Source organism: Podarcis raffonei, chromosome 1 (assembly GCF_027172205.1).
Source record: "Podarcis raffonei isolate rPodRaf1 chromosome 1, rPodRaf1.pri, whole genome shotgun sequence".
NCBI classification, from domain to species: domain Eukaryota; kingdom Metazoa; phylum Chordata; class Lepidosauria; order Squamata; family Lacertidae; genus Podarcis; species Podarcis raffonei.
In genome coordinates, this window is record NC_070602.1 from 38611227 (window position 1) to 38633790 (window position 22564).

The 22564-nt window shown below is 40.2% G+C and overlaps 4 long non-coding RNA genes across 5 annotated transcripts in view; 2 read left to right on the forward strand and 2 right to left on the reverse strand.

Annotated features, from left to right (window-relative positions):
* Positions 1-22564, forward strand: part of LOC128410346 (uncharacterized) — a 70520-nt gene that overhangs the window by 2115 nt on the left and 45841 nt on the right. The gene's annotated exons all lie outside the window — the stretch shown is intronic.
* LOC128410333 (uncharacterized) lies at positions 4648-12427 on the reverse strand. Of its 2 annotated transcripts, none has more exons than XR_008329459.1 (3): positions 12300-12422; positions 10558-10700; positions 4648-5013 (listed from the first exon to the last, which is right to left on the reverse strand). It is a non-coding gene; the product is annotated as an uncharacterized LOC128410333 (long non-coding RNA). The 2 variants fall into 2 exon arrangements; XR_008329460.1 differs by lacking the exon at positions 4648-5013 and adding an exon at positions 6190-6548 and having other exon boundaries at positions 12300-12427.
* On the forward strand, positions 12489-20064 carry LOC128410340 (uncharacterized). Its single transcript, XR_008329462.1, has 2 exons — positions 12489-12582; positions 19748-20064. It is a non-coding gene; the product is annotated as an uncharacterized LOC128410340 (long non-coding RNA).
* On the reverse strand, positions 15449-21344 carry LOC128410336 (uncharacterized). The gene is made up of 3 exons (XR_008329461.1): positions 21054-21344; positions 19289-19356; positions 15449-16187 (listed from the first exon to the last, which is right to left on the reverse strand). It is a non-coding gene; the product is annotated as an uncharacterized LOC128410336 (long non-coding RNA).

Consider the following 22564-nt stretch of genomic DNA (forward strand, 5'->3'; position numbering starts at 1 on the left):
CTTATGTGCAGCAGCTCTTGGAGCTAGGAAGTCCATAATCTAAGCCACAAGCTCATTCATCACAATTTCGCAATGTGTACAAGGAATTCATGAGGAAGGGAGAACAGAACTGTTTCACTAGCTTGGTCCACAATGTCATGCGCTCCTTGGTGCTGCCTCTGACCTTCATGCGCAGAGTGAAAGATCTGAAAAGTGGTGTGGACATAGGTGATTTTTTCCAGACCTGTGAAAAGGTCATCAGGGTGGCATATGATGTCAGAGGTGATGCCAGTAGCATGGCCAGAGTCCCCTCTTATCCATCTGCTTATTATGCACACAGAAAGAAAAATCATAATGTATTTGGACTGTGAGTCTCTTGGGGACAGACGTGTCCACATTTGGAGAAACTGCTGTAAGCTGCTCTGAACCCAGGGGACAGAACAGGAGATACATCTAATAAATTTTTAAAAATGTATTGCTAGATTTCAGAAATTTACAAGGACGTTTTCAACAGTACCATCCACATCAAATAACCTTTCATGGGGTTCTTTTAGAAAGAAAGAAAGAAAGAAAGAAAGAAAGAAAGAAAGAAAGAAAGAAAGAAAGAGTGTTTTGGAATTCATCAATTTCTTTCTTTTTCCTCTTTCTTTCATAGCCAGCTCTTATTCAGTAACAGCAGGTGAGCAGGCTGATTACTGAGACTGTCATGAAAAAGTACCTAACTAAGAGAGAAAGCAGCATATGTTTCTGACACAGAGTGCACTAGAAGTGTCTTTAAGCTTTGATAAACATGGGAAGAAAAATGCTTGCCTCCTGTAATTTGGCAAATAGGCAAGATGTGTGTGGCGGGGGCATGTTTCTGATGGATTGCATTAGCACATGTTCATTTAACCTTCCAGTTTTTGTCCTTTTTTGTGCACGTTTGATTGTTACTGCATAGTAATGCACACAAGGAAGATGAAACAGCTTGAACCACAAACAAACAAACAAACAAACAAACAAACAAACCAAAAAGCGAGCTCTGGTATTAATGAAATGTGGCAGTTGCTTCCCTGCTCAGTTGTTGAAACATCTAGATTCATAATTTGCTCCAGCGGTGGAATCTCAAAGATTCATCCCAACAATTTAAGGATTTTTTGTTGTTCTTTAGTTAAAAATAGAAAGACCGGAGAGGCAGTTGTTGAGTGGGCTTCGCTTGGTATGCAATGGCCCAGATTGTCAATGTGTATCCTAGAGGAACTTCATTATATGGCAAAGTACAATGTCCTTTGGGAACTCAGACTTTAAATTATCCAGACATGTGCATGTCTATGTGAGATATTTGGAAAGCAAGCATCAGGAAGGGGGAGAGGAGGACTCTGCTAGCTACTTCTAATTAAAGGTGTATGCCACAATGCACTTGTATTTTGCTGTTTTATCAGCATTTCCCACACAAAAATCTTATGTACACACCAGATGTTGCAAAGCGGCGTGTGCTGTCATAAAAGAAATTACAAAACTTGCACCTTTTTCAGATTATTTTCTCTGAAATACAATCTTACTGGGAACCTTAACAACATTGTTTTTGGGGTATTGTAACCAAATAGAGGAATTAGGTGTTCTTTGACCTTATAACAGATGAAACACTGGGTGTGTAAATAGTCAATGAGGAATTTAGCTCAGGACGCTAATCCTGCTTTGGTTTTCTCCTCAGCCTATCCTCAGTGTTGGAGCTAATAACAATTTGCAAAGTATGAGAGAAGTTGTAACAAAACCCCAAGCACACTGGCTCCCCCTCAAAACAGAATTGTATGGAGAAATGTTTTCTGTCTCTAGAAATATATAGATACCAAACTTCCTCTCACCCCAAGAGAATATAAGCAATGGAGCCTTTCCACAGCACACAAAGGCATTTCTGTGGGTGTGTTATGGATGGAGATGGTGAATTTGAACTTTACTGAAAGGAATAGCAGAAATCAAAACTATCCATTTATTACCTTCAAACCCTTGGAAGTATCCACTTATTGAACCATTCATTATAAAAGCTCTGTTGAGTAGAATGGTAAGTTAATGTGTGTAAATAAAAAAATGGCATCTGCCCCATTATAGCCTTTCCCAAAGGACCCAAATAAAACTCATTCCTATGGCCAAAATCCTACTGCTTCCTGCCATAAAGTGATGTTACAGTGGCTGGTGAACAGGAAACAAACAAACAAAAACATTACTTGAGAGTTATATAATGTTGGGATCAAAAAGACACTGGCAGAGTCAGGTTTTTCAACTATGTTGTTGCATAGTTCCTCTCACACAACAGGGCTTTCCCCTCTTTCCTCTCCTTACCACCCCCAGGGCCCCCCTAAATTTTCTCAGGAGGGTTGAGAAAAACCCAGAAAACATTTAGGGTGCACTCAAGGGGAGGAGAAAGTCCTGTCGTGCAAGCAGATCTTGTTCCCCTAGAGCATACCCCATTTAGCGCTACGTTGAATTCCACCCTTTGTTTTCAAAAATACCAGATCAGCTCTTGCCAATTCAGCACAGAAGAAGTTAACCTGATCATAAGGAGGTGAATGATTAGAGATTGGAATGGCCTGGAACATCTCCCAAAAGAGCTGCTAGGCATTTGTAACTAAAGTGTACAACTAATGTACAGCTTCCCTTCTTCCTGTGAGTTCTGAAGTGACAGATATCCACAAAGACAGCTGTTTTATTTATGGAGCCATAGGGCCTCAGGTGCTACCAGAAGCAAATCTTCTGTTCCATGGGAAATGCGGAAAAGCTGATGGCATACATATTCAAACCAACTGCTTTGACATGTCTGTATTCAAGAGTACATGATGAGGTCATGGGGTTTTGTCTCCAAGGGACACTTTGGGGCATTTCCACTTGGATATCAGTATGAGAGTGTTGTATTGTCCATATTGGATAAAGCAGCCACATGTCGTGCCCAAAAGTTCTCCAGTGCCTAACAAATCCAGCCCCCTTTTCCTGACACCTTCTACATGTTGAGGCCCCATAGCTCTGCATTAGTTCAGCTAATCACCTGGCACAGATAGCATTTCTAAGAAAGCTATCTTGGGGGTTCTGACTTTCAACTTCCTACCTAGCCACCTAAATTTTGTTTCCAGGACTGTATATCTAAATTACCCTGCCCTGTCATTGCTAATGTGCACCATGACTGTTGACTACTGCTCGGCCTACCTTGATGGAGCATGGCATCTTGAACCTTCACATCAAGCAGGCAAGTCAGCAATGCAGTTTACATCCCCCTATCTCACATACGGCTATTTGCCACCCCAGGTTCCTTTGTGAAAAATGGTGGAGTATAAATTAAATTAATAACAAATAGATGTTAATAAATTGATTCTTCTAATGATCCAATCACTCACTTCCAGGAGCCCCTAAATCTCCACCTACCCACCCTCAGAAGCCTATTCTAAGCATGAGACTGTCCCTTATAAGGGATTATTCCCCTCTTCTTTAGAGCGACACTCTCCTTCTATGTGACTTTCATTCTATGAGACATTAGATGAGTTGTCATCTTGGGAGCGGGGTTCCCGGAGGTGCCCTCCACAAACCTCTCTCATCTTCTCCAGATCAGCTACCTTGACTAAGAGTTAGGAGTTCACTGCACTTCTGCAAGACACCCACAACTTCTATCTAAATAAATTTCTTGTTAGACCAACTTCAAAGAGACACCACATCTGGCTTGGATTTTCCCTGCCTCTAGTTCTCATCCTTGCCATCTGGGACATTATTTCAAGACTGAAGGCAGAGTAAAGACTCACAGCATGATTCAAAAGGGCCTACTCTCATGTATAAACAAGATCAAATAGGAGGAAATGGTGTATTTTAAGAGGACTTGTTGTTATGGCAGGGATGGGGAATCTGTGATCCTCCAGATGTTGCTGGACTACAACTCCCTTCTTCTCTGACCATTGGCTACACTGGCTGGGGCTGAAGGCTGTTGAAGTCCAATAACACCTGGATGGGCAACAGATTGCCAATGCTTGACCCACAGTCTGGAACACAGGGATGTCTCTCTCCCTGAAATGGTCCCCCTATAAAGTATAGGAATGCACAAATTCTTCTAGATACTGGCATAATCTCTAGCCCAGTTCAGGCATTTCCCCTCGCATGATTACAAGCTTCCAGGGATCTAAGAGCCTTAGTTGAGACTCCTGCATCGCAGGGGGTTGGAGTACATGGGCATCGAGGTCCCTTCCAGCTCTACAATTCTATGATTCTATGAGCTTTTGTGCTTAAAGCAAACTCTCCACTGCAGGTGGTTTCCTTAAAAGTCATGGAGAGGTGTACTGATCGGGCACCAATGATGCACCTGAGAGGCATCAGGAAATGTGTTTGCATCATGCATTTGTAATTGTGAGTTGGATTGGCAAAATAGGGCTTTCCAGTCCCCATAACTGGGGACTTGTACAATTTAGGGACATTGAATTTTCAGGATTTGGACCAACATTTACCCTTGTCTCTAAATTACTAAAGGGGACTCAAGCGCAATAGAACTGGTTAATTGTAACACCAACAACCAGTAAACAAGTTACACTTCACAGCCGGCATGTGTGCTTGTGAAGACCTTTCAGGGTAGTGTCCTAGTTTTTAAGTTATACTGGTTAGTATATTTACATGCCAAAAGCTAAAAGGATGGGTCAGGTAAAAATATCATAACGCCACTTTTATAATGAATTAAGTACTTTTTAATGTGAATGGTCAAAAGAAGAGATACAGGTGGACTGTTAGTGCTAAATACATATAAAGGATGCTTGTGAAAGAATGGAATGCTAAAATGCTGTGAGATCTTTTCTTCAAATGATGGGCTTGCCAGTTCTGATGTTCTGAGCACACTCTCTTCCCAAATTTACTGCTTGCAGCAAAGATCCAGTGGCATCATCAAATCCTAACAGGGTAACCATTGGTGATGCAAATCCATAAAGGGCTGCCAGAGCCACACTCAGGGGCCAAGCAAAAGAAACCAACACAGCCAACCAGATGATACTCCACAGAAGACAGCAGTAGTGAGTTGTGGGTGGTGGTGCTGGGCTGGCATAATAAAGAAACAAAAAGATTTCAGTCAGAAGCATTTTAAAATACATTTCTACACTGAAATCATGTAGCATTTTTTTCTTTTTTCTTAAAATGCTCCAGCAATGAAGTTTTTCTCAGGGTCCACACAATACCCATCCCTATCAAAATGCCATCCCATATTTCCTTCCCATTTAATCTGGCTTTACTATTTCCCAGGGATGGACAAATCTGTCATTCTCATTGTCTCCTTTTTCTAGTTTTGAGCTCAGTTCTCCACATTTCTATGTCAGCTGGCAAATTATTTTTCTTCATTAAAAGTCCTCATTAATTTTTTCCACAATTTTAGTTTAAATTTTTCCTGCTATGCACATTTTTGTGTGCAATTTTTCCTGATATATATGTTTTTGCAACCAATTTCCCAAAATATAATGCATTTTTGAATGTCACTTTCAAAAATATGTGCATTTCTATACACACTGTCCCTAATATAACATTTGTATAGACATTATTTGGTTGAAGAACTGCACCCCCAAATTCAGACAACCGCAAACTTTGAGGGATAATTGTGTTTTGGTTTGCTTATTGCTTTAGGAAGTACGAATTAGGAAGCTCTGTATTAAAATGTAAACTAAATCTAATTTCTTCCCCACTCCTGCCACTTAAACATGTTTCACTAGTTGGCATGAAAATGGCAGGTTCTCTTCTTGTGTTTCTCACTTCCTGGATTTTCTGCAGAAATGGTAAATCTGGATTAAATGGGAAAATAATGTAGGATGGCAGTTTGATGATGACAATGTCACATGGACACTGCACAAAGCTTGCATCCACAAGCAGCACCAAACCTACCAGAATCTGCCATGTGGAAATGCTCAATGTCTCCAACAGAAGCTGGTTCTACAAAAAGATATCAACCCTCCCCTTTTACCAGTGTGGAGCCAAATCTGTTACCAGTGTGGAGCCAAATCTTGTTGCTTTTGGCACAGTCCACACAATACTATAATGTATTGTAAAATATGTCCTCTTATGCACACACTAAAATCCACTTTGGTATTGATCAATTAAAGCATCAATAAACAAATTGCCCATCTCAACTGATGATGTCTTTGCAAGAGTTTAAGTTGCAGTGGTTAGATTATTTATATAGTGGCGATGGCTAAAATGGCGGATAGGTAAAAATATCATGAAACCAAATTTATAGTGAAATAAGAACTTTTTAATATAGATGGTTGAAAAAGAAGAATTACAGATCAGCACTCGTGATAAGATACAGGTAAAGGGAAGGGACACCTAATGCTGCGAGATCTTTTCTTCAAGCAATAGGCCTGCCCATTCTGACGTTCTGAGCACACTCTCGTCCCACATGTACTGCTTGTAGCAGAGACTCACTGATATCATCAAGTCCTATTAGGGTAATCATGGGTGATACAAATCCATAAAGGGCTGCCATAGCCACACTCAAGGGCCAAGCAAAAGCCACCAGCACCACCAACCAGATGATACTCCACAGAAGGCAGCAGCAGTCCATTCTACCAGCTGGTGGCTGTGGGGTGCTGACACAATAAAGAAACAAAAAGATTTCAGTTTGAAGCATTTTAAAGTACATTTCTACTGTGATTTCACATGGGGGGGAAACAAGTTTTATAGCCAAGAATACGCAAACATATTATCAAGCAGATGAACTCCTTTTCCAGCAGATTCAGACGATTCAAAGCTAGGATTCCTTTTGTAGTCTGCAATAATCTGATTTAAAGTGACTTCTTGATAGATCATCAGTGTTTTGCCTCCATGAATTCCAACTGCCTTGTCCCTCCCTCCATGTTTTATTTTAATTATATTTCTATCCATCATTTCTTCCTATGATTTTTCCTTCCTTCCATATTACCCTCAGACCAATCCTGTGAGAACAGTTAGGCTAAGACAAAGTGGTCATCATTGCCATGTGATCTTCATAGCTGAGTGGAAATGTGAAGCCACAGCCTCAGCAATCCTTCTCTGATACTCTAACCACTGCATCACACAGGTATATGTGAAATATATGGGCTAGGAAGAGGACTAGCGGCATTCACTTGACACAAGTGGTAAACTGTGTTTGGGCCCAGGTCTCTTCCCAACTCTTATAATGCTTCCTGGGCTGCCTCAGGTAAAGTTCAGTTCTGCATTGCCAAGGCAACCAGGGACTGCGCTCAGCTGTCGCAGTAGCTCCTTCCCATCTCTGTTTCTTGGTGGCTCCATCTTCTTCCGGATCAGGGCACCTGTCCCATTTGGCAACTCAAGGGTCAAGAAAAAGTTTAAAGAGCCTCTGTAAGGCCATGCCCTGGACACATTATCTAGGAATGCCACCAAGCTGAATGTAGCTCAGGGTTGCAGAATGTCTGCTTATAAGGGTCAGTTCTGGCAGAGACTCTGACAAGCTTCAGAGTTTGGCTCGTGATAATAAAGGGGCTGTGCAGAGGATTGTCTCCATAAAAAAAGATGGGCCTAGATCGTTCCTTTTCCATTTTAAGGAGGGCATAATCACGCAACATCAGGGAAGACCCCACATTCAGATAGCAATGTTCACTTGTCTACTGCTCCTTGAAGTGAGCAGGGTCCTACCATGTGGGCAGGGTAAGGTGTGGAGAGGAGTCTGGCTAAGGGTGCAATATCATTACTAAGGTGTGTGTGTGGGGGGGAGAAAGGGTAAATTGATTATTATGCTTGAAGATGTTTCTAGGAACTGATTTCCCTTTATGTCCCCATTGTCTGGATTTGCTGGGGTGCTAGGAAGCAGTGCAGGCAACATTCTGAACAGTGAATTGTTGTCCTAGAGAAAGTATGTTTGTGCAGTTAAACCAGCCCTTGTCTTTTGAGAGACAGAAATGTGTGCTTCCCCAGGTGACATGATCTCTCAAGACCTACCAGTTCAAGAATTCTAAGGTGGCCACTAGATACTTTAACCCCACCCATCCCCCACAAAAAAGAGGACACTTATTTGCATCAAAATTGCATATGGTGATATATATTTACAGATGCAAATTCTTAAATAATTGCAATCATTTAAACAGAAAAAGAGTACATCTTACCCAAATGGGCAAGACTGTGAGTGTGTTGTATATAAGTTCAAGGTCTCTGCTGCTTTCCCTTGATATGGTTCTTTGGACAATACAATCCTTCAGAAAGAAGTCACTAAAGAACTGGAAAGTAGGGCAGAAGGCCACTCTACAGTGTTCCTTGTGCACAGACGGAAAGGCAGGACAAAGTGCCATAATAATAAGGGTCACTCATCAAAAAGACCAATAAGAGCCAGTGTTGCTATAGCCTGCCATCATTCGCTAGCGGGGCAAGAATGGCTAAACCACCTATTTTGTTTTGTTTTTAGATATTTCATGATTGTGCAGTGGGAAAATGCTTGTGTTCATATTGATTCATTAGAACAAAACAAAATAAAAGCCTAACTGTTTTAAATATATATATATTAATGTTTTCATTACAGCTACACATTATTTTCTTTTAAAAAACACTAAATAATATCATAAAAGATATTTGCTTGTGAAATATATAACAAAGAAGAACCAATCAAGCAAAGTTTTCCAAGCAGATACACCTTTTGCCATCATCCTTGACGAAACATTGACAGGATATTTATTTATTTTGGACCAGCCAAAAGTTACAAAATAGTCAGCTAAGGGTTGTTGAACTCTTCTTCAAGCCAGATTTTCTTTCTTTTTTTAAAATTAAGCAAAAAGAGTGTGGTGTTTTTTGGGACATGGTTTACTTTCAGATATGCGGAAGATGTAATTTTAGAATTTTTAAATATAAACTTTTCTTTCCTGTGAGTAACGAAATTCTATGTATTGGATGGAATCATTGTGTGTGTCTAGGAGGGGACCCACATTACAATTGTGTACTGAGCTCTCCAAAATGATGCTTGGGTCATGGCAGTGAGGGGATTGAAAAGGAGAGTGGGGGAGGTAGATGTGACCCTGAGATTCAGTCCTAATCTCTCTCTGTGAGACAACTATGGCTAGTTGCCCACCTACTGCAGCATCCTCTTCTCACAGTGTCCAACCAGATGACTATGGGAAACCTGCAAGAAAGACTTCATAGCAGCACTCTTCCGATATCTTTCCCATGAATGGAATTCAAATGTACAAGGGTAAATAAATACCTGTATCCAACAAGAAATGCTGCTGTTATGAGCAAGCTGTTCTGTGCAGGATTTATTTGTTTATTAAAGCCATTTCCTTGAATTTTATCAATATTAAGCCAAAATAACCTTTTCTATCATTGAACCAAGAAAGGCACACAAAATACTGGAAGATACCAAATAGTTTTAACTAGTATTTTATCTTCTTGACCATTCTTCAAGTTATGTTCCTTTTACATCTTGGACACCATGCTCAGCATACACAATCATTATGCATTTTTAGAAGATTTTTGCTCCTGCTCTTTCCATAGCACATTCTCATAGAATCATAGAATTGTAGATTTGGGAGAGGGACTGCGAGGGGTCACCTAGTCCAACCCTTTGCGTTGCAGGAACCTTTTGCCCAACATGAAGATCGAACCGACAATCCTGAGATAAAGAGTCTCATGCTCTATTGACTAACTGAACACAGTGAGACTCATTTCTTAGTAGACATGCACAGCTTTATATAGGCTACTCATTATTTCTCCCTTTGCTTAAACATATTTCAGAAATGGGATCCAGGTAATGAGAGTCATAGCCCAATTCTATGCATGATGAAGGTAATTAAGAATGTAAGAAAAACCTCTGCTGGATCAAGCCAGTGCCCCATCCTGTCCTCACAGTGACCTATCAGATGCCTGTGGCAAACCCACACACAGGACTCAAGCACAAGAACACTCTCCCTGTCTGCAGTTTCCAGCAACTGGTATTCAGAAAGCTGTTGCCAACTGTGGAGGCTGAGCACAGCCATCATGACTAGTAGGCATTGCTAGCATTACCCTCCATGTATTGGTCTACTTACTTCACTGACACTTTCTCCCAGCTCATAGGATTGCAGATTTTGATCTACAGTTTATATCACAAATTCTGCCATTTCCTCTAGTAATCCAGGTAACGTGCAACATGTAACTTGTCTAGAAGTACTAAGATAAGAACTTTATTTATATACTATATACATTGCAAATTATACAGTCTCAAAATGTTTTGAAGCCCCATAGAAGTCAGCTAAAAATGAGAAACTCGTTTTCCTCTCCAGCTGCTTAGGTTTCCATCAGTGCAATCTGATATATGTCTACTCAGAAATAAACCTCATTGAGTTCAATGGGACTTACCCCAGGTACATATGGATAGAATTGCAGTTTAAGGCACATTTGCCATATATAGCTCTTTGCCAGGATGTATTAGTAGAGCTTACTCCTGAATAAACATGCATAAATTGGCACTTTAAATCCCGAAGACATGGCATTCTGATTTGTCTTTAAATTGCTTTGAATATGGTACTTACCTTCTTGCCTGAAATATATTGTTAGATTAGCATTAACACATCGTTCTGTACATGAAATGGAATGCATTAAATGTGGAGATTCTGTACCAAAACTAAGAGCCTATACCTTGGAGCAGGTTCAGGTTCCTTAGGCAGGAGTGATTCAGCAGCAGCTGATTTTGGCTCGGTAATGTCCTCATATGGGTCTCCTTCCTCTTCTCCTTCATCATAAGCAGACATTGCTTATCAAGCACGCTCCTTTCAAATATGCTATTAGTGTCACCAAATTAAAAGCAGTGTTAGTTCCAGATGAAAATAAGCTTTGAACCTTTAAAAACATACTATTGCTATCCGTCAGAACATTCCTGCAAATGAAATTAGATTGTGAGAGGGCTCATGTAGTTGTGGTTTATACAAACACATCAACCATGTTATCTGCATCCTTTCTATCCCCTTTCCCTGCTTAGCATTGCTTCAGATAAATAGACACTATCCTTCTTGACCAAGCAACCCACACTATTTCTTGATAGTTTTCTTTTGGGGGGGGTTTAGTCAATGTGAATTATGGAGTGGAAAGAATTGACACTGCATTGTTTGATAGCCAGTGAATTCTTGTAACTGGCATTATATCTGGGCTATTGCAATGTTTTGTACAAGAGGCTGCTTTTGGTGATGGTTTGAAGATGACCGCTTACCTTGCTTGGGGGTGGGCAGGGGTGGCTGGTTGTAGCCCCCCACTGTCCCCAAGGGGTGAAAGCCAGCTAGACCTCTCACAGCCAGCAGCTTGGGCTGGCAGGATAACCACCCACCCTGGAATTTTGAACTGCTTAATCATGGGGTGGAGCCTGGCTGGCAGATGGGAGTCAGGAAGTCTTTACTCTGGTCCGCCTCAGAATAAAAGCTGGCTGCACCTGGGTCACTCCAGTTAAGGACCATGATGGTCACATGAACAATGCCACATCAAGTCTGACCCTAGGTAAGGGGGAAGCCATCCTTCTGCAGGAGCAAGGCGCTTGAAAAACTCCCAGATTATACTCCTAAACAATCTTTCTGGGCTGTCTTGCCAAGATGGGACTCAAGAGGCATGGAGTTAACTTTGCTTGGATCCTTTTTGAATGGTCGGGGGACTTGACCTTTGGGATGACTTAGGGTTCTACTTTGTCCCCTGACATCTTTTTGACCAGATTTCTTTTGACATCCCTGTGAAACTGCTGTAAGAAGTCATCTGGAGCCTTGGGTTAAAATGTCAACTATGTGGATGACACATAACTCTACCGTTCATTTACATCTACCAAATCCAGGAGACTGAAAATTCTGAATGGAGGCATTTTGGGATGGATCATGAGGGCAAAGAAGTTGAAACCTGAGCCAGGTATGATGGAAGTATGTGGGTTGGCAAGCCAATTTAGGCAGTGGTTTGCAATTGGTTTTAAATGGTGTTTCATTCCCTATGAAAACCCAAGTTTAGTAATTTTGGGGGGTTCCCTGTCCCCCACCCCCCAGCCTTTTTCATTTTTCCATTTAGGTCCTTATGGGGGGAAAGGATACACGCACAAAATGGCAGAGTAGTTATAGGGCTTCACATCTCTCTGTGTTACCTCTCTGCCTTGCTAATGTTGAAATAAAATGTTGGGACTATGATATTTCTTCAAGCTTATGGTTCCCTAAGCAACTACAACATTCATGCTTGCTGGTCTTTACAGTTTACCAGGTTACTAAATCTCACCAGGTCACTGCTGGAAACAGGTTTCTATATCTATTATGAAGGGCACAACAGACTTGCAGACCACTTTGCCACTATTTGTTCTTATTCTTTACTCGCCCATTTAACTCAATGTACATTTCTCACCAAATAAATAAATGGCTTACCTCGTATATATATAAATATCCCACAATTCTCTTTTAAAATGGCTCATTTAGTTTTCAGGTGTTCACTGTGATCTGAAGACATCGGCAGGCTTTTGAAGAGAAGGACTTTACAAAAAAAAAATCCAGGCATCCCCTCATAGAATGCTTACAGGCTGCTCAAAGCATCATTGTTTCTAAGTAACCAGTATGATGTCACACTTAGGGAAATCTAAAAGACTAGAGTACCACTCCCCTTCTCCTGTTCAGCCTTACTAGGGCACCTGCTCATGACAGATCAGAATAGGTAATTATGTAAGATGGGGACTAAAACCGAGAGTAATGTGTGTAACTGAGGTGTGGTGTGTATGTGTGCATTATGTTACCTAAACATCTTTCTGCTGCCAAATATTTGGAGGGGGTTAAGGTAGGGGCAGGCCTTATAACCCCTCTTTCTCCTTCCCCAAACACCCCCCAATTTTAGCCAAATCAACACAGTAGCTGAGGGAAGCTGCTACAAAAAGAAAGGATGTCTGGAGCCCTCTGTCTTCTCTATAATCTAAGCACGGTCTTGAGAGTTATTTTATTCACATGAACACTGGGTGTTGTTGGACTCAACTCTCATCAGCCCCTGCCAGCACAACCAATGACTGGGGATAACTGGAGTTGTAGTCCAACATCTGGAGGGCCAAAGATTTCCTATCTGTGCCTTACTCTACAGTGTCATTGACTTTTTAGAGTGGGCTGTGTCTCTTTTCCAGGGGCGCTTGGACAAACCTCCAGTCATGGGTGACTTTGGGCCAGTTCCCATCTCTCAGCTTAACCTATTCATAGAGTTGCTGTGAGGGTAGAGTGGGGAGCGGGAGAGCCATGCACAGAGCCTGGAGTCATTCAGAGGGGAAGTGTGATATAAATTGAACAATAAATAAATAAAAATATGTAGTGGAAATTTCAGTATGTCATTTGACTTCTGTAAATTAGATTAACACAGTCCATTAAGACATTAAGACTTCATGCTCTCTTAAGCTGTCCTGAAATTCTGTTTCCCTAATGGTTCGTTTATAATGATATACTTTCACATTTATTTATTTAATAAGTTTTTTTCCCCAGTTGCATTTGTCATTTCAAATAATCTTTTTTTTTGTACCTAAAGCTTATTGATGAATATCAGACCAATTAAAATGAGAATACGTGCTTTTATTTCCAAAGGAATGTGAATTGCACCCAGAGTAAATGTTTTTTCTAATACTCAGAGATCACGCCTATTGTCCAAAAGAAGAAATATACTGCTACATGCAATCTATTATCTGTCTAACCTTTTGATGTTTCTTTTTGAGAACAATCAGAAGAGGGTTAAGACTGCTGGAATGGTTGCACTATGCCTTCCTTTTGCAACTTCAGTATCTACACTATACTTTAAAAATAGTGGTATACTACTTTCAACAGTCGTGGCTTCCCACAAAGAATCCTGGGAGCTGTAGTTTGTTAAGGGTGTTAAGATTTAGGAGGAGAATCTTATTTCCTTCACTCAGTTATAATCCCCATAGTGGTTTATCAGTCAATCCCTCTCCCCAGGAAACTCTGGGAACTGTAGCTCAGTGAGAGGAATAGGAGCATCCTAAAAACTCTCAGCACCATTAACTAGTTCCCAGGATTCTTTGTGGGGAAGTCATGAGTTTAAAGTGGTATGATAGTGCTTTAATTGTGCTTTTCAGTGACAGGGCAGAGAAAGGAGAAAAGTTGTTAAGTATTTAAATATTTATAAACTGCACTTTCATATAAAGTATAAAGGTAGTATATACAGTTCCCCTGTGTTAGCACTGCAAAAAGCGTTAGCATGGAGGTAGAATTAATGACATTAATTGTTTTGAGAACAGCTGCATTAATCTTGGAATGCACATGCAGATTGAAGTGATGCCTGATGGGAGGTCAAATGTAATAGAACTACCTCTACGGTAAGCATGTTGTACTATCAGGATGCATAAAATGGAACACTACCGTTGGATAAGCAGGCTTTGATAGGGTCCAATAATATAGTTTATCAGCTTATATGTGATACCTTTTCCTAGACAATCAGAAGCTTGCAAAAGTTAACAATTTCAAATTATGTGTTCTGTCATGTGAGGCTCTCCTTGAAGATAGTCTGGAGGCTGCAGTCCAAAACCTGCAGCAATGTCCAAAAAGCCCTAGCCTTCCTTTTGGCAAGCATAGGCAAATCAAAACACACTGCTGCTCAACTGTGCTAGCTACTCATACATTTTCAGACAATATTCAAAGTGATGTTGAGAACTTTAAACCCCACTGTCACCTGAAGACTACATCAGATATCACCTCTCCCCATATAGGCCCATCTATCTGCTGAGGTCAACTTCAAAAATTCTGCTTCGGGTTCCCTTAGTTTGGTTATTAGTTTGGAGTATTAGAACTTCTGCAACAAAAAGCAGAGCTTTCTCTGTATTGCATTAATGTTAGATTAAGGAACAATTCCTACGGATTGTATATGTAAGTTTATCTCCAGCTTTAGAAATTTGCATAAGCCTCACATTTTTGTGAAGGCGTATGGATTGGAGAATCTTGTGGAGGTTTGGTTGTTATATTGTTTCAGGTTCTTCTTTTTGTTGTGCTGTTCTGGTGATAGGGAGCCCTCCAGCTGGTGCCTGACATACAACTCCCATCAGCCCCAGCCAGCATCATCAATGATCAGGGAAAATGGGAGCTGGAGTCCAGTGAAACCTGGACAGCCACAGATTCCTCATCCCACCCCCTTTGTGATTATAGTTTTTATATAAGAATTTATATAATTGCTTTTAAACTATGTTGGGTGCTACCTTGAGCACTGCAATTTTGCTTTATCAAAATATTATAAATAAGATACAATATGTTATGAAATATCCTAATTCCTATTTTAGCAGGAGCATAAGCTAGAATAACCATTGTTTGTTTTAAGAGGTCAACAGACTGGGTGACAAATAAGGAAGAAACTCTCCTCTGCAGCTTAGCAAGGGACACAGAAAATATAAGAGACAATCTGATAACATTAACCATGATCTGACATAGATAATGGCTTCTGAGCTGATTATCTTGTGTATAAATGTGTTCCTCCTAGATAAATAGAATGTAGGATTTATCAGCAACAACAGTAATATGAATTTAAAATACAGTGTGCACAAACAGAAAGTTCAGGTAGTTTTATTATGTGTTATGGTGTTAGCATACCTAAATAATTACATTATAGAGAACCGAAACAAAAACAATGGCTTCTAAAGCATATTCACAACCAAGTATAATAAACAATTAATACAGATTGATTTATACATTAGTAACTGTATACAGAGATGCAAAATTCGCTTTAGTGAGAGACACAATTTTAAACCTTAGATAATTTGTGGCACAAAGCAAAAAACAGAAAACCAGAGAAATACAAATCTCATAACTCTCTCTCTTTCTGATTAGATATTTACAAGCTGTTTGCACCCAAGTTTCTGAACATTCACAGTTTGAGAATCTGAGGTTCTGATTCAGATCTCTCCAGTTGCAGTGCATTACAGACAAATGCAATATACATAGGAACTGCAGTTTCAAGTACAATTTGGGAACTTTATACTTTACTGATGAAAACCAAATATTCATATAAAACCTCATTGCCACTGGACAACAATACATGCTGGGTAATTATGGTAGTCTCGTTGTTAACAGAGAGGTTTTCCACTGCGTACATTAGTAGCACACACTTTCCCCACATTCACCCCCTTCAACAAAACTTCACCAACATCATCTAGACCTATCAAAGTAGTTAAAGGAACTATAAATCCATACAGTCCTCCTAAGAATATGCTTATGGGCCATCCAATAAAGTATAGTATGACGAACCAAATTATTCCCCAGATGACACAGAGACAATCCATCTTCACCCTAGTAACACAATTAGTTGAGTTAATTCAGTAAGTTTTGATACAGAGGCATTTTATTTACTAGACTGTCAGATTACAGATTAAATTTCCTTTAATATTTCAGCATCCCTACAAAAATACACGGAACTATAAAGGAATGTGTTACAAATAAAATCCAATTATCAAAACATGAAAATTGAAAGTGTAAATATATAGTTTTTGTATATGGACATAATGGAAATTGGCATGTAGACAGTCAACTACTTTAATAAAGCTAGGATATTATGAAATAGGGATTTTTTTTTTGTATACACTCACATTAGGAGGGCATACATCACCAATAGACAATAGTACCTAAAACCACTTTTATACTGTTTATTAGCTGGTTAAAGGAGAACAAAGACTGCTCCTCATATTTATTTTTACTTTTATTTTCAAAATACAAGATTGCATTTGAATAATACTAGGCATAATACAACTTGTCTAAGAAGTGATATGCAAGCTCTTTCCAAGGGACGAAAATAAAAGCATTTCACTCCACAGCTCAACACAACTTGATTCCTACAAGTTTCAAATGCAGTGTGGGTGGGCTTCTGGTTTAAAATGGGCTTCTATAGATAGCTGTGTTATTATTTCATTGGTTATGCCTTTGGGGTCTGCTATCATGCAGGGTTGCCATACGTCTAGGAATCTCAAACATGTACTCTTTTTGTGGAGCTACATGCTAATCTGGGGGATTTTTACAATTTAAAGCAAATGTGCTTGTTTGGGGGGGGTTAATTTTTATGTGTGCGTGCTGGCAACTCGGGTTCAGGCTCAGGATTGGGTGTGGGCAACCTAGGCTCTATCTCTGTCTTGGGCTCTGGCACAGGCAACCCACTCTCTGGCTCTGGCTCAGATTGTTCAGGTTTGGCAGACGGCTGGGGGATGAGTGGGCAATTGCTGTCCGGATTTTTACCTCTGGAAATATGGCAACCCTGCTCTCATGATGCTGTTTATTAGCTGGTTAAAGGAGAACAAAGACTGCTCCTCATATTTATTTTTACTTTTATTTTCAAAATACAAGATTGCATTTGAATAATACTAGGCATAATATAACTTGTCTAAGAAGTGATATACAAGCTCTTTCCAAGGGACGAAAATGTGGTTTAGACCTTCAGTATTGTGGCGCATAAATTTATATTTTCTTAGTACACCTGTGATTATACATAAGACCACATTTAGAAATGATTACTGCATAGGAAGACCCATAATTATGAAAGCATTTCGAAAGCAAGCATATATAACTATAAACGTAAAGGGACCCCTGACCATTAAGTCCAGTCGCAGAGGACTCTGGGGTTGCGGCGCTTATCATTTTACTGGCTGAGGGCGCCAGCGTTTGTCCGCAGACAGCTTCCGGGTCATGTGGCCAGCATGACTAAGCCACTTCTGGCGAACCAGAGCAGTGCACGGAAACGACATTTACCTTCCCGCCAGAGCAGTACCTATTTATCTACTTGCACTTTGACGTGCTTCGAACTGCTAGGTTGGCAGGAGCACGGACCGAGCAATGGGAGCTCAACCCGTTGCAGGGATTCGAACCGCCGACCTTCTGATCGCCAAGCCCTAGGCTCTGTGGTTTAGACCACAGCGCCACCCGCATCCCTATATATAACTATACCTTATAATAATAATAATAATAATAATAATAATAATAATAATTTATTTATACCCCACCCATCTGGCTGGGCTTCCCCAGCCACTCTGGGTAGCTTCCAACAAAATATTAAAATACAGTAATCCTAGAGTTACTTTTTTAGAAGGAGTCAATTTAACAAACTCTTCTTGATGCCAGCTCAGATATCTAATAACAGAATCCAAAAAGTGTTACTTCGGTCCAGGAACAACACTAACTTTTGCAACTATGGAACATTATATCCAATGTTTGGCTATCTTTGAATCTGGCCTGGAAGTTAATTGACAATCCACATTGTTTTTTCATCAGGGAAACCAAGGCTTATTTAGGCCTGAACCCAAACGTAGGTCCAGATAATCTGTTTCATCCAAGAGCACTTGCAATTGCTGCACTGAAACCTTCTCAATCACCTTCCTTAAAAGGGGGTATTTGTGACTTTGTGGTAGTTGTCACAAACTGATATGTCCTGGTGTGCTTGTATTTTCAAGCGTGGTTGGATCACTGCCACTTTCAAGGTGGCCAGGACCACACCCTACTGCAAGGATGTGCTGACCACACCCTTGATCCATCTGGTCATACCTCCTTGGCAAACTTTAATAAGAGAGTCAAGGGTTGAGGAAACAAATTGTTGGCCACACTGTTGCAAGCACCTCATCCATATCTTCAAGCCAAATCTATGGAAACAGATTCCATGGTGTTACAGCAGATGTTGCACTGTACACCTCATTTGAGACTTCAGTGAATGTGGATGTGGTGTCAAGATTATTAATTAACTTGAAGATTCCAATCTGGATGAAAAGGCCAGGTTTAGATATAATTATTTTAAAGAATAATATACATGAATGAAATCTTTAGGCAGCTTTATCATCATGAACCTAAGCCAGAAATCCAAGGATATATTCATAAGAATGTATTTACTTCAATGAAAGATACATTCTGGAAAATCTGAGTAAGTTAACCTGGTTGTCTCCTATGGAGATATGAAAGGTCTGGGGAGGGGGGATAGAGGCCGTGTGTGTGTGTGTGTGTGTGTATGGGCAGACTGATTTCTATGAAATACGCTAACAGATAAGATCAAGCATAATTTTTTTAATACATTTGTTGCAGGAAGGCATAAACTGTAGTGGGCTCTCAACAATCACTAACTTTTTTATTATTTATTATCTAAATGTCTCTGTTCTTCCTAACGAATCCCACTACCAACTCACTTCTCTGCTCTCTGAGAATATCTGATTCAGCACAGATGACACTTGTCTCAAAAAAGAAACAATTACTACCACTGCTGGTGATGATTGAAATATGTACTTAGTAAGGAAAATGTGATTTATTTATTTATTAAAATAGGAAAAAAGATAACCAGCAGATAAAGTTAAATGGTCCAGTAATAAAATAAAGTATTCTGCTTAGCTGTTAAGTGCAAATAATAATAATCACCCCAAACTTACCTTTATGTTGTTTGGAATTGTTGATTATAATGGCTTTTGAAAATCGGCCTTATTTTTCCAAGCAGTTACTAAAATAGAAGTAAACAAGCAAGCTAAGGCAACATCCACAAGCAAAATACCAGAAGTATCTTACAAATATGTTTCTTTCTCCTCATGCAAGTCAGCTGATTTGACCAGCAAGGCTATGCTAAGCAAAATGAGGTCATACACTGTGGCAACAGAAAGAAATATAATATTCATTAGTTTTCAAGCATTTCTAGTTGTAAGAAATGTTATGGAAATGTCTGGGAAAATGCTGGCAACTACGTAAGAATTAGGTACACACACACACAAAAGCATTGTTCTTAGTTATTTGAGTTTGTCTCCCGTATTCATGTAAAAATACACATCTCTTTTCTCCATTCTCAGTAACACCCCATATCCATCTCATTCTCCCTTGTCGTCATTTTCATGCTCTAGAAGTTAGTAGCTGCAGCTGAATTGAACGCATGACAAATCCCGAATTCAGTCCCCATCATGTTCACAAGAAGCAAAAGCAAAGGAAGAAAACGAATCCTTCCCTCCCCTCCTCTGTTTAAAGGCTTAATTCCCCGATACTTTCACTATTTGTGTGGATGTTACAGAAGCAGGGCCCGTTATTTCTCTCATGAAGGAGCCTCTGTACGCTGAGATATTGAGATGTTCCAGAGGAAAATAAAGTTCTACTGGACTCCTGTGCTCAACAATGCAAAGAGCAAGTACACTGAATAATAAAGAGTCTTTGCCATGCTGGTTAATTGCTTATATTTTTGTTTCTATCATATTTTTGCAAACAACTCTCTTCCCCGAGTAAATTATTTTGTGTCGCCTTCTCCCTTCTCTTCAAATCCCATTGCCTCAAAGACAGGCCTTTGTTTAATTCTCCTCTTGCCCGGCAACCGAGGAGTCTCTCACAAATCATACCTGTCAAGGCATCCTCCATCTTACCTGTCCAAAGCTTGTGTTAAAGTCAGGCGCTTTTGTAACGAGCTTTTGCTTTATTTGCTTATTATTATTATTTTACCTCAGGTAAACACACAAAGAAGCTGATTCTGTAGAGAATTCCTGCCCTCAAAGAGAACATGTGGTAGGCTGTGTACAGGCTACAGCTATGAAGGACGTTCCTTCCCTCAAAAGATTCTGGGCCCTGTCGTTTAGCCCTCACAGAGTCACAATGGTGCCGTTTCTCTTGGCTCTGCCAATTCAAAAGTTTGTGGCTATAAATATGAAGGGCTGCAGGGACAATGAAGACTGGGTTGCCTATCCTCCACAGTAAAGCTTATTAAGCCAGTGCAGGAGGACATTAGTATTTGTAACGGGCTCAAAGTGTTGCTAAATCAAACACAGGCCGTCATTTAGAGTCAATACAGAGGCTGCTGTCGTTACCCTGAAGAAACAACAGGCCTCCCCTCAGACAAGACTGAAGCAGGCCACAGGCCCTGTCTCACTCACTTATCTTAGGACTCAGCTAAACATCCTCGTTTTGGAAATATTCCTAACCATTTGGCTGATCCTGGATACAAGGCTAGAATTTGAACCAAGAATTTAGGTTTTTAATTCTCTCTTCCTCTCTGCAGTCTCCTCATAGTTTTGGTTCAGGCCACATGGTGCAATTTCAAGAACAACTACTCTCTCTCCCCGCCCCCCTCCGTTTTGCTCAGTTTTTTTCAGGGGAAATGGTTGCAAAAAATAGCTTTGTAATTCCACACACACACACACACTCAATGTCATAGAGTATATATAATACCTCTCCAAAAGTGAAAGGGAAATGAACTTTAGGCTCACAAACATATACGCAGGAACAGGCCACATCATTTATATCAATTGTGGAGGAGGAGTGGAGGAGTTTGGATTTGATATCCCGCTTTATCACTACCCGAAGGAGTCTCAAAGCGGCCAACATTCTCCTTTCCCTTCCTCCCCCACAACAAACACTCTGTGAGGTGAGTGGGGCTGAGAGACTTCAGAGAAGTGTGACTGGCCCAAGGTCACCCAGCAGCTGCATGTGGAGGAGCGGAGACGCGAACCCGGTTCACCAGATTACAAGTCTTAACTACTACACCACACTGGCCCTTGTGTACAAATTAGGCCCTCAGTGATTTGATTCAGACTGCAATCCTTTGCACACTTACTTGAGTAAAAACTGTTGATGATAGGATATACTTATGAGAAATTATGCATAGGATTGCACTGTTGGGCTATGGTGCTAATACTATAGAAGGCAATCCCATTGAAACAAATTTGGCTTCCTCCAAAGAAGATTCAGGATTGGAGTGTTATACATTATGAAACACAGTATGAATTCCTTGTTTCATTTTTTTGAAACCCACTTCATTCTCCGACTCCTAGTGTTTCTATGCTGCTGCTGCAAATGATGATGATATTAGTATCAAAGAACAGAGAGGGGAAAATAATGTGATAGCTAAAATAATACTTCTATTGCAAGAGGGAAGAGAGAACTGCCTCCTAAAACATTTTTTCTGTTTGAAAAACTGCTGTTTAACATTCACTGTCCCCCTCTTTGAACAGCCCTCAGCAGCTGAAAGTTAAAAACTGCTTTACTCTATGCTTATTTGCAGTATCTTTCCAGGAAGTTGTTAAACTGCCAGAGGTCACCTACACTGGGAAGAAAGTCAAGAGAGAGTCCAACCATACCGACAACAGATTTGTCAGCAATCAGGGCAAGCTCAAACTTGCGGCTTCACTATCCTTCTATTACAGAATAGCATAAGAAGGTTGCAGAACTGCACATTTCAGTCAGAAAATGCACTCACGCCTTGGCAGTAACATTCCAGTTTAGTGTTTTAAACCTGCTCTCATTCTACCACAGAGAAGCTGGAATGAAAAAGCACTGTAGAAAGATATTCTAGTGCTCTCTCTTTAAAGATCCTAGAACGCAGCTTGTGTTTGTCAGCATGGCTGAGTTCCAGGAAGGTTTTGCTGCAATGTCATTGACAAAGTCTTGACTCCAGAAGTTCTTTATAAAGGCATGCAAGTGAAAGGTAGGGAAATATTTTCCAAAGCACTCGTAAAAAGGATTGTGTGAATAGAGAATAGAATAGAATGTTTCTGAGAGGCAATTTGCACCCTCACATCTGGCAGTGTGTTCATATATCCTCAATTTGTGCCTCAGTAGGGACCCCAAATTAAGAATCCATTTCTTCTAATTAACTCTTTTACTACACCTGTTTTTTATGAGATGCTTCCACCAAATTCAGTCTCAGAAATTTACAGAGTCAGGTCTGCCACTCATTACAT